Source organism: Equus caballus, chromosome 24 (assembly GCF_041296265.1).
Source record: "Equus caballus isolate H_3958 breed thoroughbred chromosome 24, TB-T2T, whole genome shotgun sequence".
Lineage (NCBI taxonomy): Eukaryota > Metazoa > Chordata > Mammalia > Perissodactyla > Equidae > Equus > Equus caballus.
This window is the reverse complement of record NC_091707.1, coordinates 18,373,880-18,391,216: the sequence shown is the minus strand read 5'-3', so window position 1 is coordinate 18,391,216 and position 17,337 is coordinate 18,373,880. Positions and strand designations below refer to the sequence as shown.

The following is a 17,337-nucleotide window of genomic DNA, read 5'->3' as shown; positions in this document are numbered from 1 at the left end:
CAGGCTAATTGATTAGCTTCCAAACGGGGTAAAATCTTCCATCTTTCATCGTTCTCAGCGTGTACTCTAGTTTCTTCCTCTCAGCGTGTTTTTGAGATTCACCCACAATGTTGCATTTATCAGTAATTCTTTTCTTTCTTTCTTTCTTTCTTTTTTTGGGGAGGAAGATTGGCCCTGAGCTAACATTTGTGCCAATCGTCCTCCATTTTTGTATGTGGGGCGCCTGCCACAGCATGGCTTGATGAGCAGTGTGTAGGTCTGCACCTGGGATCTGAACCCACGAACCCTGGGCTGCCGAAGTGGAGTGCATGAATTTAACCACCACACTACCAGGCCAGCCCAAGTAATTCTTTTCTTTTTATTGCTGAGTAGTATTCCATCATTCCACAGTTTATTTCTCCATTCTCCTGGGCTATGTCCAGTGTTTTTGGCTATTATGAATAGAGCTGCTATGAAAATTCTCGTGTAAGTCTTTTTTATGAATATCTGTTTTCCATTGGGGCAGGAGTAAGTACCATGGAGTTGAATTGCTAGGTCATAAGGCAGGCATACATTTAGTCTTATTTTAAAAACTGCCAAACCTTTTTCTGAAGGGATTGTGCCATTTTACATTCCTCCCAGTATGTATGAGAGGTCTGCTTGTTCTGTTACTGCCAACATTTGGTGGTGTCAATCTTTCTTATTTTAGCCATTCTGGTGGCTAGAATAGTGGTGTCTTACAGTGGTTTTAATTTTCATTTCTCTGATGACTAACGATGTTGAGTACATTTGTTTGGGTTAATTGGCCATTTCTATATCTTATTTTATAAAGTGTTTAAATTTTTCCCCCCTTTTGGGGGTTGTTTACTGAGTTCTTTATTATTTCATTGATATCAGTCATTTGTTAGACATATTTCTCTCAGTCTATGGCTTGCCTATTAATTTTCTTAATGGTATCCTTTAATGAGCAGAAGTTCCTAATTTTGATGAAGTCTATCAAACTTTTTATGCTTACTGTTTTCTGTGACTTCTCTAAGAAACCTTTGACTATCCACAAGCCACAGAGATATTTTCTCCTGTGCTTTCCTCTAAAAACGCTTCTAACACTGGCCCCCGAGCCTGCCTCCCTGGCTCTGGACCCTCCCCACATCAGTCCTTCCTTTGGAAAGCATCCAGCCCTCCCCACTTCCTCTTGGAACTGAGGGTGGAGGAGGGGAGCAGCCGCATCAGACCAGCTTAGCCTCCTCAAACCTGCTGGGGTCCTGGGGAATAAATGCTTCTCCATCTTCTTAACATACATATCGCCTTTAATCCCCAGCCTGACCCCGTGAAGGCATTATTAGTTCCATTTACAGATCCAGAAAATGAGGCTCACTGAGGTGCAGTAACTTGCTCAGAGTCCCCCAGCTCCACAGCCGGAATAAAACTTGCAACTCCCTGATTCCAAAAACCGTGCTCCTCACCACTCCCTTAATCCTGAGACCATGCTGTCTGCTCTTTGTGCTCTATTGTTACAGACTCGATCGAGCTTTACTCCCGTTTTGTTCAGCTCTCACTGTAATCCTCTGAGGCTTCCCGGTTGTATTGCTCATGTTTCCTAATTGGTTTGTCTTACAAAACAAAGTGACATATTGAAAGTAATATGAAGATTAAGGGGCCGGCCCCTGGCCTTGTCGTTAAATTCGGTGCACTCTGCTTCAGCAGCCTGGGCCTGGTTCCCAGGCACAGACCTACATCACTTGTCAGCAGCCATGCTGTGGCAGAGACCCACATAACAAAACAGAAGAAGATGGGCACAGATGTTAGCTAGGGCAAATCTTCCTCAAGCAAAAAGAGGAAGATCAGCAACAGATTTTAGTTATGGGCTAATCTTCCTCAGCAAAAAACTAAATAAATAAAATAAACAGGCTTTGTGCAATAAATTGCTGACTCAACTTTGAAATACCTTCTTGTCTTTTCTTTTTTGTGTGTGTGAGGAAGATTGTTGCTGAGCTAACATCTGTGCCAATCTTCCTCTATTTTATGTGGGACACCGCCACAGTGTGGCTTGAGGAGTGGTGCCAGGTCTGCACCTGGGATCCAAACCTGCAAACCCCAGGGTGCCAAAGCAGAGTGTGTGAACTTAACCACTACGCCACCAGGCTGGCCCCTTTTTGCCTTTTATTGAAGGATTGTTTTAGGCAAATATTAATTTCTGTTTTCCTTAAAGAAAATTTTAAATTGGCCCTGCAAAATTGTGAAAGCTACTTGGTGGGAGGGGTGATGTGGTTACAAGCCTCTGTTCCACATGACGGAATCCTGCCTTTGCTAGTGGCCCACTTTCTGTCCTAACTCAACTATGTTATTCCAACTCTTAGTGAAAAAAAATAGAATTTACCTTCTAGATCTGTCTTGCCATGCTGGATAAGGATCCAAATAAGGAAATATGTTATTCATTTATTTTTTCTCTTTGGTTTCCAACTCTAAAAAGCATATGTCAAGTTCTCTTAAGTAGATTTAAGCATAAATGAATCTGATATATGATACAGGAGAGAGCTGTCTATTTTTATGAGAAAGAGTCATTTTATAATTATATAGCAGTAGTGTTAATATCACCCTGATTTAGCATGTTTCACAGGGGTCGGTAGCATATCTTTGTGAGCGTAGCAGGGGAAGGTGCCAGGGGCCGATTTTTCCTCCATAAAAGACCGTTACAGAGCATGTGGGTCATGATGCATGTTGTCACGGCGCAAGTTTTGGGTTAGAGCGTGAGATCACTGTTCCTGTTATAGTTTTTTTGAGATCACTAGTAACTGGCATAATTCTTGATTTTTCATTTTTAAATGTGGGTGTCAGAGCTGGGCCAGAGTCCCCTGCCCGGGCCAAGTAGAATGTTTGCAGGATCTTTGTCCACAAGTGACCTGGCTGAGCTTGGCCAGCTGCAAGGTGGTGGCAGGAGGTGAAGGACCTTAGGAGTGGGCAACAGGTAATGGAGCACTTAGGAAGAAGTACGTGACCTCAGGAGGTGGGCATGATGCTGTGACTCAGCCCACCTCAGAGAATGTTCTAGACATATTCTCTAGGCAAAGTAGATCACTTAGCTCCAAAATGCAGCCAAACACCACATGTCTAAAACCATGGGATGTTTCTGTTTCTCTTTTCTCTTAAGTTGGGTCCTCCTCAAAGCAGGTCCTGATCTAAGGATTGCAGTAAAAGGAATTATTAAGGAAATGTTCCAAGGAGCAAAGGAAGCAGGATAGGGAAGGGGAAGAAACCAACAAAGGATGTGGTTTCAAGTGATGTCCCTCACTCAGCCTGATTCTGTCAGGAGCTCTGCAGAGTTAATCGTACCAGGGTTTGTCCTGCTTCACAGGAAAGAAGCTGGGCTTTTAGACTTCCACATCATATCCTTGGCTCCCAGCTGGGGGCACTGAGGTGGAATGGGAGGTCGGTCACCTCCCAGGCACTTCTGGTTCTCTGCACGGGCAAGGCAGTTCCGGTGCTCAAGGGCAATCCTCTGAAGGTCAAGGTGCTTGAGGATGGGTGCACAGAGCTGATGAAAGGAATGGGTGGGTTACCAAACGTAGCCAGTGTCCGGGGCCGGCCCAGTGGCACAGTGGTTAAGTTCACGTGTTCCGCTTCTCGGCGGCCTGGGATACGCCAGTTCAGATCCTGGGTGTGGACATGGCACCACTTGGCAAAATCCATGCTACGGTAGGTGTCCCATGTATAAAGTAGAGGAAGATGGGCACGGATGTTAGCTCAGGGCCAGTCTTCCTCAGCAAAAGGAGGAGGATTGGCAGTAGTTAGCTCAGGGCTAATCTTTCTTAAAAAAAAAAAAATGTAGCCAGTGTCCACTACAGCTTCTGTAGCTTCCCAGTCTTTCTGGGATTAGAAAATATTAAATATGAATCAATAGAAGTCAGGGAGGGCTACGTAGGGTATCCTCGGATCTGCTTGTTCTTCTTCACCAAGGAAAATCAGAATGAGGCCTGTTTCCTTCACCAATGTAATGGTAGAATGCTTTGTAAGGTGCTCTCAATTCTCTTCCTAGAAGGCCTAAATCAAAGGTTACTCTTACCCTTGCTTCCTCCCGTTGAAGAGTTAGTAGCTCGTGTTCTAGCCCCGGAGGACTACATGGATCCTGCTGTTCTAGAACTTTCTGCATCACAGTTCCCTGTTTGGAGTCTCTGTTGCCCTGGGGGCAGTGTTTTGGGCATCTCTGTATCCTCTGCAAGCCCAGCCTCCCCTAAGCAGAGTGCTGTGCGCAGACCAGGTTCCCCAGAGTGGAGCATTTTGAAACCACGTTGATAGTTTTCTTGCTTCTCTGAGTGACTGCTATCAGTTGAAAAAAAATTAGACATGCGCTTTTTGGCCATCATCCCTGTTTTATTGTTTGTGTATCAGTTTTTTCATTGCTATGCAACAAATTACCACAAACTTAATGGCTTAAAATAACTTACATTTATCATCCAACGGTTTCTGTGGGTCAGGAGTCTGGGCACAGCTTAACCGGGTCCTCTGCTCGGGGTCTCCCAAGGCTGCAATCAAGATGCCAACCATGCAGTGTTCTCAGCTCGAGTGGGGAAGAACTCGCTTCCCAGCGCATTCAGGGTGCTGGCAGAATTCCTTTCCTTGTGGCTGTGGGGCTGAGGGCCCCGGCTTTCTGCTGGCTGGGGGCTGAAGGCTGCCCTCAGCTCCTGGAAGCTTATAATCATATCTAGAGTGACGCCTGCATGATACTGTGCTCAATGAAGAAAACAAAACTCGGCAGAACCTGGGGAATAGCCCAGTTCAAGTTCTGGGTTTCTCGCTTCACATATACTCATGTAGAGACTGGGATATGAGGAGACTGTTACCCTCTTTGTGCCTCACTTTATGTCTGTACATGCACCAAAGGACTTTTCCATGACCATCTCTGAGAAAATCACCTTAGTATGTTCAGTGTCACTCAGATTCTGGGATCAGAGAAATCAATTTTGAATCCTGGCTCTGCCACTTACCGTCCAGATGACCTTGAACAAGTTACTGAACATCCCTGAGCTTCAGTTTTTCAGCCTTGGAATTGAGATAAAGTGGTGCTTGCCTCATAGGATTGTCAAGAGAATTACATGAAGAGGTCTAAATAAAGTGATATACATGGGCCATCATTATATGGCTGGTGCAGTAAATGTTAGGTATTATTATTATTTAGAACTTGAAGTTGTGGTGTGTGTTAAGCAGACATTAGGGTGACGAGAAGAGTCTGGCTAGGCTGCCTGGGAGGCCTGAGCTGAGGAGTGGGATGTTTTCAGTCTGGCAAGCGTCCTTTTCTCTATAAACTTCTGACTGTTTTCAGTCTTTAAGGTGGTGTCTGTGTGTGCATGTTTGAAAGTGTAAGGAGTGGATGACAAAGGGGAGGAAAGGAGAAGATGAAAGAAAGATCCTGGAATGGTTTGACCCCACACTGAAGCGGAAACGTGTCATTAAGTCGGCCCACAGAGGAATGGGGTACACATGACTTTGCCTGCCACCTTCTTGGCAAACCAGGGAAGCCAACATCACTTCTTGCTCTCACTGCTTGATTAGGCTCTGTTTGCAGACCTGGAGTCTCATGTGTCACTGTGGCTGAGTGCTTCCAGGTCAACGGGACAGGCCTGGAGGTCAGGAAGCCTGGTTTTCATAGAAGCACCTCCCTAGTACCTGATGCATTTATTGCCACACGTGGAGGGAAGCGTGGTTTTCATTAAGAGTTCAGTGTAATCCGTGGTTCAGAGCTGGGCTTTCCAGCTTCCTGCCCCGTGCTACCTGCTAAAAGGGTGTCTCCCACCATTCCAGTGATAGAAGAGAAGACAATGGCCTTGGACATAGTCGTTCTTTAGCAATTTTGAGATCACAAGCCAGGTGCTTGCTGAACCTCGTACATCCTTTGTACAGTTATCACCAGTAGCTGCCTTGCCAACCAGATACTTGCTTATTAGTAACTGTTTCTCTAGGTGATGGGCAACACTGAACCATCCTTGTTCTCTTTTGTGTTTATAGACATTTATATTTACACCAAGTTTTATCAACATTCTACTCTATGTACAACATCATATTGCTACAACAAAAATTATTTCAATATAAGCTGAAAATCCAAATGTTTATTTGAAATCTCCAAAATATTGAATGTTGGCAACCAATTGACAAAATAAAAACACTGTTTGGGCGGAACAAATGAAACTTACCCATGGATTATGTGGTGCCTGTGAGATGCCAATTTGCCATCTCTCACAGCTTTGCCTCGTGGCCCAGGACAGTTTGTATTCTCTTGTCATGGAATAAGAAGTGATACTAACCTGTCACTCCTAACGATGGCCACAGCCTGATTTCACCAGCAGGCCAATTTGTGGAGACTGTCAAGTTCTGTTTTTAGTTACCTGTGGCACTTTCCATTGCCAGAACCGTGCAGAACTAAAGGGTTGATGCTATCCCAAATGTGTCACTGACAAACTGGAGAAATCTGAGCAATCGTGTCGAGATGTCAGGTGAGTGCAACTCGGTCCTGGCTCCGTGGTCCCTGCACTGTAATGACAAGGCTCTTACTGCGGGGTTCCCCCCACTGCTTTCAGAGGTTGCTGAGCCAAGGGTCCCTTGGCAACAATAACAAAGGGTTAGGAGGCTTCAGCAGCAGCATCCCTGCTCTTGGCAAGACTGATACTGTGCTTGTCTGGCCTTCCCATGAACAGCATGAACCTGGGCTCTGGCAGCAGAATGCTGATTGGTACTTGGACAAAAGTGTTAAGTCTGTAGTTGGGCAACATTTAGTGCTGAGTTTTACCAGAGGACAAATGACCCCTGTCCTGCTATTTGCTTTGCTGCTGCTAAATTGTCTTCTGCAATTTTGACACTGCTGAGGAATATTCTACATCTTGCCCAGTAAAACTGTGAGTCAGGGGGGTCAGCAACATAGTGGAGTGAGCTGTTCCCTTTGTCCCTCCCTCTTTGAACTACAACCAAATGGAAGTTCATTGATCAGGGGAGGACGCCCAAGAGACCCGCACATCTCTACATCTGAAGGGAGATGGAGTACCCCTGGGGAGGTGGTAGAGATAGGTCAGCACTCTCTGGCCCCCCCACAGACCTGTACGTGCATGTGACTGCTCCCTTGGCTGGAGCACCCATAGCACCACTGCGGCCCCACAGGCAGGAATGTGCCTCAGCGTGACTGCAGGAACAGGTGACAGCAGCCCTGAGCCCCCATGTGATCACTTTCCTATCTGGTGAGAAAGCCCATAGTGCCACCACAGTCCCCAGAGAGTGGCTCAGGCTCGGACCCATTGGGGAGGCCCTGCAAAATGGCTGCTGTGGCCTAGGAGGAGATGGTAGCAGATCTGCACGCCCAAGCAAAAGAGTTCCTGGCTGCTGCAAACAGCCATAGTACCACTGCTACCCCGAAGTGGGGAGCACGTCTTGGTGGGATTGTGGGAGCAGACAGCAGCAGCCCTGAACCCCCACGTGATCACTTTCTCATCCAATGGGAGAGCTCACAATGCTGCCGTGGTCCCAGGCTCAGACCCAATGGGGAGGCCCTGCCTACCAAGGACAACAGCTGGTGTGACCTCGGAGGAAGCAGCAGTGGATATGTGCACCCAGGTGAATGAGTTCCCAGCTGCTGTGAATGCCCATAGTACTGCTGTAATCCCAAAGAGGGGAGCACGTCTTGGTGGGATTGTGGGAATAGGTGGCGGCAGCCCTAAGCTCTCATGTGATCACTCTCCCATTCAGTAGGAGAGTCCACAGGGCCGCTTCAGTTCCAAGAAGTGGCCCAGGCTCCAACAGGCCCAGCTGACAGGGATCATGATGGGCTCAGAATACACAGTTCCTGCCCCCCACCCAGTGGCAGCAGGTGGAATCTATGACCAGATACTATCAACGTGCAAAGGCACAAATCCATCCTGTCAAATAATATGAAGAAGTATATTAATACTCCAGACCAGAAGGAAAAAGACAACCACCTGGAAATCAATCTTGAAGGCACAGAAATCTACAATCTAAATGACAGAGAATTCAAAATAGCTATCATAAAAAAACTCAGCGAGTTACAAGAGAACTCAGAAAGGCAGATTAATGAAATCAGGAACGAAATTAAGGAACAGAGGGAATTATTCACAAAAGAGATTGAAACTATAGAGAAAAACCAATCAGAAATGTAGGAGATGAAAAACACAATGAATCAGATGAAGAATCTGGAATCCTTAAATAATAGACTGATATTTTGGAGGATGGAATTAGAAATATAGAGGATAGGAATATAGAAATGCTTCAGATGGAAGAAGAGAGAGACCTAAGACTAAAAATAAATGAAGAGATTCTCTGAGAAATATCCAACTCAATTAAGAAATGTAGCATAAGGATTATAGGTATTCCAGAGGGAGAAGGGAGGGAGAAAGGAGCAGAGAGCTTGTTCAAAGAAATAATAGCTGAGAATGTCCAAAACTAGAGAAGGAGCTGGAATTACAAGCAAAAGAAGATAATAGAACTCTTACTTACATCAGTGTAAAAAGACCTTCTCCAAGGCATATACTAATAAAACTGGCAAATTCAATGACAAAGAAAAAATATTAAGGGCAACAAGGCAGAAGAAAACAACTTACAAAGGAACCCCTATCACACTTTGAGCAGATTTCTCAGCAGAAACCTTACAGGCTAGGAGAGAGTGGAATGATGTATTCAAAATTCTGAAAGACAAAAACCTTCAGCAAAGAATACTCTATCCAGAGAAAAATATCCTTCAGAAATGATGGCGAAATAAAAACTTTCTCAGGTAAATAAAAGCTGAGGGAGTTCTTTGCCAGAAGACCCCCCCCCCCGCCCCCCCACACACACATAAGATATAATCAAGAAGGTCCTCATACCTGGAAAAAAGAGGAAAGGGTTTACAAAGCCTTGAGCAAGGAGATAAACAGGCAGACAAAATCAGAAAATTGTAACTCTCTAGGAGAACAGATTAGCGAACACTTAATTATAACATTAAAGATAAAGGGAAGGAAAACATCAAGAATAAATACAATCACTTCATTTTAACCACAAACTCACAACACAAAATGGAATAAGTTGTGACAACAATAACTTAGAAGGGGATGAGGAAAGGGATGTAATCTGCTTAGATTAATGGAATAAAAAGCTATCAGAAAATGGACTATCTCATCTATGAGATCTCTTACAGAAACCTCACAGTAACCACTAAACAAAAAATCAGAACAGAGACATAGATGATAAATACAGAGAAAACCATCATAGAGAGCCACTAAACTGAACTGGCAGTCTGAAATACACGGGATAAGGAACAAGGGAAATATAGAACAACTGGAAAACAAGTGATAAAATGGCAGCGTTAAGCCCTCATTTGTCAATAATCACTCTAAATGTAAATGGATTGAATTTCCCAATCAAAAGACATGGAGTGCCTAGATAGATTAAAAAACAAGACCCAACAATATACTGCCTACAAGAAACACATCTCAGCTCTAAAGAGAATCATAGGCTCAGAGTGAAGGCATGGAAGATGATACTCCAAGCTAACAGCAAACAAAAGAAGGAAGATGTTGCCATACTTATATCAGGCAAAGTAGACTTCAAGATAAAAAGGACAATGAGAGACAAAAAGGGACAATATATAATGATAAAAGGGACACTCTACCAAGAGGACATAACACTTATAAATATATATGCACCTAACACAGGAGCACCAAATACATAAAGCAACTATTAATTGACCTAAAGGGAAATATTAACAGTAACACAATAATAGTAAGGGAACTTAACACCTTAATTTCATCAATGGACAGATCATTCAGATAGAAAGTTAACAAGGAAATAGTGGAACTAAATGAAAAACTAGACCAGATGGACTTAATAGATATGTATATGGAACACTCCATCCAAAATCAGCAGAATACACATTCTTCTCAAGTGCACATGGAGCGTTCCCAAAGACAGAGCATATGATGGGAAACAAGGCAAGCCTGAACAAACTTAAGAAGACTGAAATCTTATCAATCATCTTTTTCCACCCATAATGCTATGAAACTGAAATCAACTACAAGAAAAAAACTGGGAAACATGTGGAGACTAAACAACAGGCTACTGAACAACCAAAGGATCATTGAAGAAATTAAAGGAGAAATCAAAGACTATGTGGAGGCAAATGAAAACACACCATACCAACTCTTATGGGAAGCAACAAAAGCAGTCTTAAGAGGGAAATTCATAGCAATACAGGCCCACTTCAGCAAAGAAGAAAAATCTCAAATAAGCAATCTTAAACTACATCTAATAGAACTAGAAAATGAAGAACAAACAAAGCCAAAAGTCAGCACAAGGAGGGAAATAATAAAAATTAGAGCAGAAATAAATGAAACAGAAACCAAAAAAAATCAGTAGAAAGGATCAATGAAAGTAAGAGCTGGTTCTTTGAGAAAATAAACACAATTGACAAACCCTTAGTCAGACTCACTAAGAAAAAAGAGAGAAGGCTCAAATAAATAAAATTAGAAATGAACAGGAGAGGTTACAACAGACATCACAGAAATACAAAGGATTATAAGAGAGTACTATAATAAACTATATGTGAACAAATTGGACAATCCAGAAGAAATGGAGAAATTCTTAGATTCATACAACCTCCTAAAACTGAATCAAGAAGAAATAGAGAATCTGAATAGGCCAATCATAAGTAAAAAGATTGAAACAGTAATCAAAAACCTCCCAAACAGTAAAAGTCCAGGACCAGTTGGCTTCTCTGGAGAATTCTACCAAACATTCAAAGATTTAGTACCTATCCTTCTCAAACTATTCCAAAAAATTGAAGAAATGGAGCACTTCCTAACACATTTTACAAGGTCAACATCACCCTGACCCCAGAGCCAGATAAGAACAACACAAAGAAGGAAAACTACAGACCAATATCACTGATGGACATAGATGCAAAAATCCTCAACAAAATATTGGCAAACCGAATACAGCAATACATTAAAAGGATCATACACCATGATCAAGTGGGATTTATATCAGGGACACAGGGATGGTTTAACATCTGCAAATCAATCAATGTGATACACTGGGTTAACAAAATGAGGAATAAAAACCACATGATCATCTCAATAGACACTGAGAAAGCATTTGACAGGATCCAACATCCATTTATGATAAAACTCTCAATAAAATGCTTATAGAAGGAAAGTACCTCAACATAATAAAGGTCATATAAGACAAACCCACAGCCAACATCATACTCAACAAGGAAAAACTGAAAGCCATCCATCTGAGAACAGAAACAAGAGAAATGTGCCCACTCTTGCCACTCTATTCAACACGGTAGTAGAAGTTTTGGCCAGAGCAATTAGGCAAGAAAAAGAAAAAAAAGGTATCCAAATTGGCAAGGAACAAGTGAAACTCTCACTGTTTGCAGATTACATGATTTTATATATAGAAAACCCTAAGGAGTCCATCAGAAAACTATTAGAAATAATAAACAACTACAGCAAAGTTGCAGGTGAGAAAATCAACTTAGGAAACTCAGTTGCATTTCTATAGTCTAATAACAGACTAACAGAAAGAGAACTCAAGAATACAATCCCATTTACAGTCACAACAAAAAGAATGAAATATCTAGGAATAAATTTAACCAAGGAGGTGAAAGTCCTATAGAATGAAAACTATAAGACATTATTGAAAGAAATTGGTGATGACATAAAGAAATGGAAAGATATTCCATGCACATGGATTGGAAGAATAAACATGGTTAAAATGTCCATAATACCCAAAGTAGCCTACAGAATCAGTGCAATCTCAATCAGAATCCCAATGATATTCTTCATGGAAATAGAACAAAGAATCCTAAAAATTCATGTGGGGGAACAAAAGACCCTGAATAGCTAAAACAATCCTGAGAAAAAAATCCTGAGTTCAAAATATACTACAAAGCTTTAGTGATCAAAACAGCATGTGCTGGTACAAAAACAGACGCACAGATCAATGGAACAGAATTGAAAGCCCAGAAATAAAACCACACATCTACAGACAGCTAATCTTCGCCAAAGGAGCTAGGAACATAAAATGGAGAAAGGAAATTCCCTTCAATAAATGGTGCTGGGAAAACTGGACAACTACATGCAAAGGAATGAAAGTAGACCATTATCTTTCACCATACACAAGAATTAACTCAAAATGAATTAAAGACTTGAAGGTAAGATGTGAGACCATAAAACTCATAGAAGATAATACAGGCAGTACACTCTTTGACATCAGTCTTAGAAGGATATTTTCAAATACCGTGCCTACTCGGGCAAGGGAAACGAAAGAAATAATAAACAAATGGGACTTCATCAGACTGAAGAGATTCTGCAAGGGAAAGGAAACCATGAACAAAATGAAAAGACCACCCACCAACTGGAAGAAAACATTTGCAAATCATATATCTGGCAAGGGGTTAATCTCCAAAAGATGCAAATAACTCATAACAAACAACAAACAACAAAAAAGCAAACAACCTGATCAAAAAATGGGCAGAGGAGATGAACAGACATTTTTCCAAAGAAGATATACAGATGGCCAATAGGCACATGAAAATATATTCAACATCACTAATCATCAGGGAAATGCAAATCAAAACTACAATGAGACACCACCTTATACCCATTAGAATGGCTATAGTAACCAAAACAAAAAACAACAAACGTTGGAGAGGATGTGTTGAAAAGGGATACTGCTAGTGGGAATGCAAACTGATGCAGCCACTATGGAAAACAGTATGGAGATTTTTCAAAAAATTAAAAATAGAAACACCACATGATCCAGCTATCCCACTACTGGGTATTTATCCAAAGAACTTGAAATCAACAATTCAAAAAGACTTATCTGCCCCTGTGTTCACTGCAGTATTATCCACAATAGCCAAGACGTAGAAGTAACCCAAGTGCCCGTCAACTGATGAGTGGATAAAGAAGATGTGGTATATATATACAATGGAATACTACTCAGCCATAACAAAAGACAAAATCGTCCCATTTGCAACAACATGGATGAAACTTGAGGGTATTCTGTTAAGTGAAATAAGCCAGACAGAGAAAGACAAACACTGTATGATTTCATCATATGTGGAAGATAAAAAATACATGGACAAAGAGAACAGATTAGTGGTTACTAGTGTGGAAGGGGTAGGGGAGTAGGCATAAGGGGTGAAGGGGAGCATTTATATGGTGACTGACAAATAATGTACAAATGAAATTTCACAATGTTATAAACTGTTCTGACCTCAATAAGATTTTTTTAAAAACCTGTGAATCAGGCAGGGTCTAGGGAGGGAACACATGACACCCTCAAAGGGGTGATTGAATGGAGTGTGATAAAGGCATGAGTTACAAAGGTTTGGCCAGGGCTGAGGGAAACCAAGAAGGAATGGTGAAGCAGAGAGCTGTTTGTGCCCTTAGACATGAAGCTACCAGGGACAGGAGTGGCTTCCTAGAAAAGGTAGCTGTAACTCTAGGAGAGGGCCACCTAATGGGAGCTGTGGTCTTAGAAGAGCAGAAGCCCTGAGAACCGTGGCCCAGGGAGGTGGCCTCTCGTTCCTCCTGCCTCCAGTCTCCTATCAGTGCTTCACATTGGCCAATCCCAACCAGAAACTGGAAGGCACGGGAGCCTAGTACACTCCAGAGGTCAGCATCTGGGAACACAGCAGATTGGAAAGGATGGAGAGTGAGTCTGGAGGGGAAAATAGAGAATACCTAGCACACCTTGCCAACTCTTAGAAGATGCTCCAATCACAGCATTTCCCAGGGGGCAATATCAGTTCATTTCTAAAGGGCATTGGTTAGTATGATGACATAATTATTAATGATCTATAACCTCCACAAAAAGACTAGGGAAAAAAGAGGCTCAATCCAAGTTATAGAACTCAGACTATGGTATGAGTTTCTATGCTTTTTTAAAAGGTGCATTTAGAGCTGTTGGAGTGAACAGTGGCAGCAAACCCCTGAGCCAGAGTCCCAGATGTCTGCCTTCCTGCTGTGCTTAAAATAATGCTTTTGATTTGAATGGGTTTTAAATCATGAGTATACTTTGCAGCTCACCACAGGCCTCACCACTCCCTAACGTTACACCCAATTCTTTATGTTCCTGTCTGGCTGTCGAACATCCTTGAGTTTGTGACCCTAAATTTAAATCTCAGGGAAGTGGTTCTCAAAGTGTGGCCAAACTGGGAACTTGTTAGAAATGCAGATTATCAGACTTTACTCCAGATATACTGAATCAGGAACTTCGAAAGTAGGGCCAAGCAGACTGTTTTAACAAGGCTTCCAGGGCATTCTGATGCTCGCTGAGGTTTGAGACACTGCTCTAGAGGTCAGGGCCCTTATTATCCTGTCGTATAGGGCATGTTCAGTCTAGATCCGTAGCCTTTCTATTCCTGCACACGCAGTAGCTACTAGCTTGATGTCCTGACTCAAGTTCTTTAGGAAGCTGACCTCTATTATCAGTAGTATTGGGACTGATTCTTACTGATTTGTTGTTGCTGCAGCTATTTACTGGCTTAAGATCATTGCATTGCCAAGATCATGTTGAAAGGTCCATAAAAGGTGAGAGTGGAACTCAGAAGTGAATAACATTGGGTCATGTGTCTGGCTTCTCTACTTTGGGTGGTAAAACACTGTAATAAAATAGATTCTGGAAATTCTAAACCTTGAGAGCAAGAGCTGACCTGACAGGCATGAGGAATACATGAGGTAGGGCCCTGAAGAAGACGAGAATGCACTGTTTCCTCATGTGCCAGGAGGTCACTGTCCCCTGCTGGGGGGCTGCTCTCTGCCTCGGGAGCCCAAGCCCTAGAAGCCTTTGCCCAGCCAAGCAGAAGAGAGGCCTTGGTTTGGTGCATGGTTCTTCAAACCATTTTGTCTTGGGTACCTGGAGACTAATTGTCTTAGGGAAATAGGCAGCAATAAGCCCGTCAGGGGTCAAAAGGCTCCTCCCAATCCCCACTCACTGCTGCCTCAGCCTGTGATCCCAGGGGGTAGCCGTGAGCCCCAGAGACGCTTGGTGGGTTTTGAGGTACCTGAAAGAGCAAAGACATGACGTTGCCCAGCTGGCCAGGGACAAGTCATTTCACGTCTGTGGACCTGGATCTGTAAAAATAAAAAGCCCGAGAGGGCTGCTCCAATACTCTGTAACTCTGTGCACATGGTACAGGATTGGTCCATCCGATTTAATTTTGGGTGAAACTATTGCCTGAGAACATCTCCAGTGCAGAATAAATGGAGCGATTCAAACTGGCAAGTGTTAGCCAAGTGGATGCGTTAGTTCTTTATTGCTGCAACAAATTACCCCACGATGTACAGCTTACAACAACAGATATTTATTGTTTCACACAGTTTCTGAGAGTCAGGCATCTGGGAGCCGCTTAATTGGGTGGTTCTGGCTCTGGGTCCCTCATGAGGGTGCAGTCAAAGTGTTTGATGGTTTGATTGGGCTGGAGGAGCTGCTTTCAGACTTACCCATGTTGGCAGAAGGCTTCAGCTTCGTGCTACATGGGCCTCTTCTCGGGGCTGCTTACGCTACCGCGGCTGGCTTCCCCCAGTTCCAATGATCTGATACAGAGAATGAGCACAAGGACAGGGTCATTTATAACCTAGCCTCAAAAGAGACATGCCATCAGTTCTGCCATGTGCTATTGGTCATACAGACCAACCCTAGTTCAGTGTGGGTGGGGACTACACAAGGGTGTGAACACCAGGAGACAGGGACCATGTAGTTCCTGATGGATCTGCTCCCCAAATTATGACTGGTGCAGGTGTCAGAACAGCTGTGAACTATAAATGCAGACAGTGGGAGCCAGTTGAGAGCTGAAGCTTTTTTGTTACTTGTAATGCCTTCAAATGTATTCCAGATACTGCTTTTTGATGTTTCATTTGCATACGACTGTGACAGCATGGATCAGTTATATGTGCATATGTACACATGCCTGAAGATAGGGGCCTGCAAACGTTCAGCAGCCAAAAAGACTTTGCACGTCATGTTTCATCTATGCTTTCTTGCCATGCCTATTCCTTCTAACTGAGTCCCACTTTTCTAGGATGCTCAAACGTATTTGGTAATGCCTCACAAACACGTACGCAAGTCAAACCAACAGATCTTCTGCTTATTTGCATGTTAGCATAGCTGAGCGGAGACATAGAGCTCCCCACGTTTGGCGGCCTATCTCTCGGTGATTTGAGATGGAGGCAGCAGCGACGTCTGCCTACAACTGTGCCTACACCGACCCAGGGCACCGCTTCCTGCTGCTTCAGCAGCTTCTTGCAGTGACTTTTCATTTATAGTAGATCTGCTCTGTCACGAAATTAGATGTCTCTTATTTTTTTCATGATCATATTGCCAAAACACTTTACTCTTATTTTGAGGGGAAACAGTTTAGTAAGCTAAGACCTTAATTGTAATTTGTCACTGAATTGTTTATTATTCTCGAATTTAAGTAAGCAGTGATGTTATAGCTGAGGTCTGTACCCTCAGCTGTATCCTAATTTACAGAGGAAGAATTCGTGGGGTGACTGAATGCCTCGGCACTGAGATTGATCACTTAGGATCAAATCCTGCTTCCCCATTTACCAGCAATGAGATGTTGGGCAAGATACTTGAAAATTGTGCCTCGGTCTCCTGACCTGTGAAATGGGACTACTGCTAGCGTGTGCGCCATAGTCAGGATCCGGCTCGCAGGAAGCACTGTCTGAATAACCTGGAGCTGCAGCTGTTCTTCAATTCCAGCTGCTCCCTTTGAGGCTTCTGAGTGGTGCAGACACAGCTCCTCGGAGGAAATTACACCCTCCACTGCCGAGACCCAGGGGTGCTGCCCTGGCTTAGGCCATCTTCAAGACTCCTTTGTCCCTCGTGGTAGACTCCGGGGACCCGGCCTGCTTCCCTTTCTTAATTACGCCCCACCTCCTTTGTCCCTTGGATTCCTTCCCACTCGTGGCCAACTGGACCGGGAGAGGCTCGAATCCCACCCCTCTGCTGTCCTGCCAGCCAGGCACGCTGTTCCTTCTCCTTTTATGGATTTCCCTGCTAATCCCTGCAGGGAAGCAGTCCCATATGGGGAGGTAGAAAGCCAGAGAAACCTTCCCAAGGTCATGTGACTCAAGATCCTGCTCTACAGTCTCTTGGCTTCCCTTGGCCTCCCGGTCCATGATGCCCAGGAGCCCGGCAGTCCCGTCTCCTCTCTGTCCTTGGGAGGGATATCGGGCCTGCTCATCCTCATCTCTTCCTCTTCCTTTCCGGGTCTTGCTGACCCCATTCTGCTTGAAGGCTCTCCTTCTGGATCTATAATCCTGCAATGTTCAAACGGGGAACAGGGGTAGAAATTAGCCTGTTTATGTG

The 17,337-nt window shown here is 43.5% G+C and overlaps 1 protein-coding gene across 6 annotated transcripts in view; it reads left to right on the top strand.

Annotated features, from left to right (window-relative positions):
- Positions 1-17,337, top strand: part of SLC35F4 (solute carrier family 35 member F4) — a 246,917-nt gene that overhangs the window by 141,008 nt on the left and 88,572 nt on the right. The gene's annotated exons all lie outside the window — the stretch shown is intronic.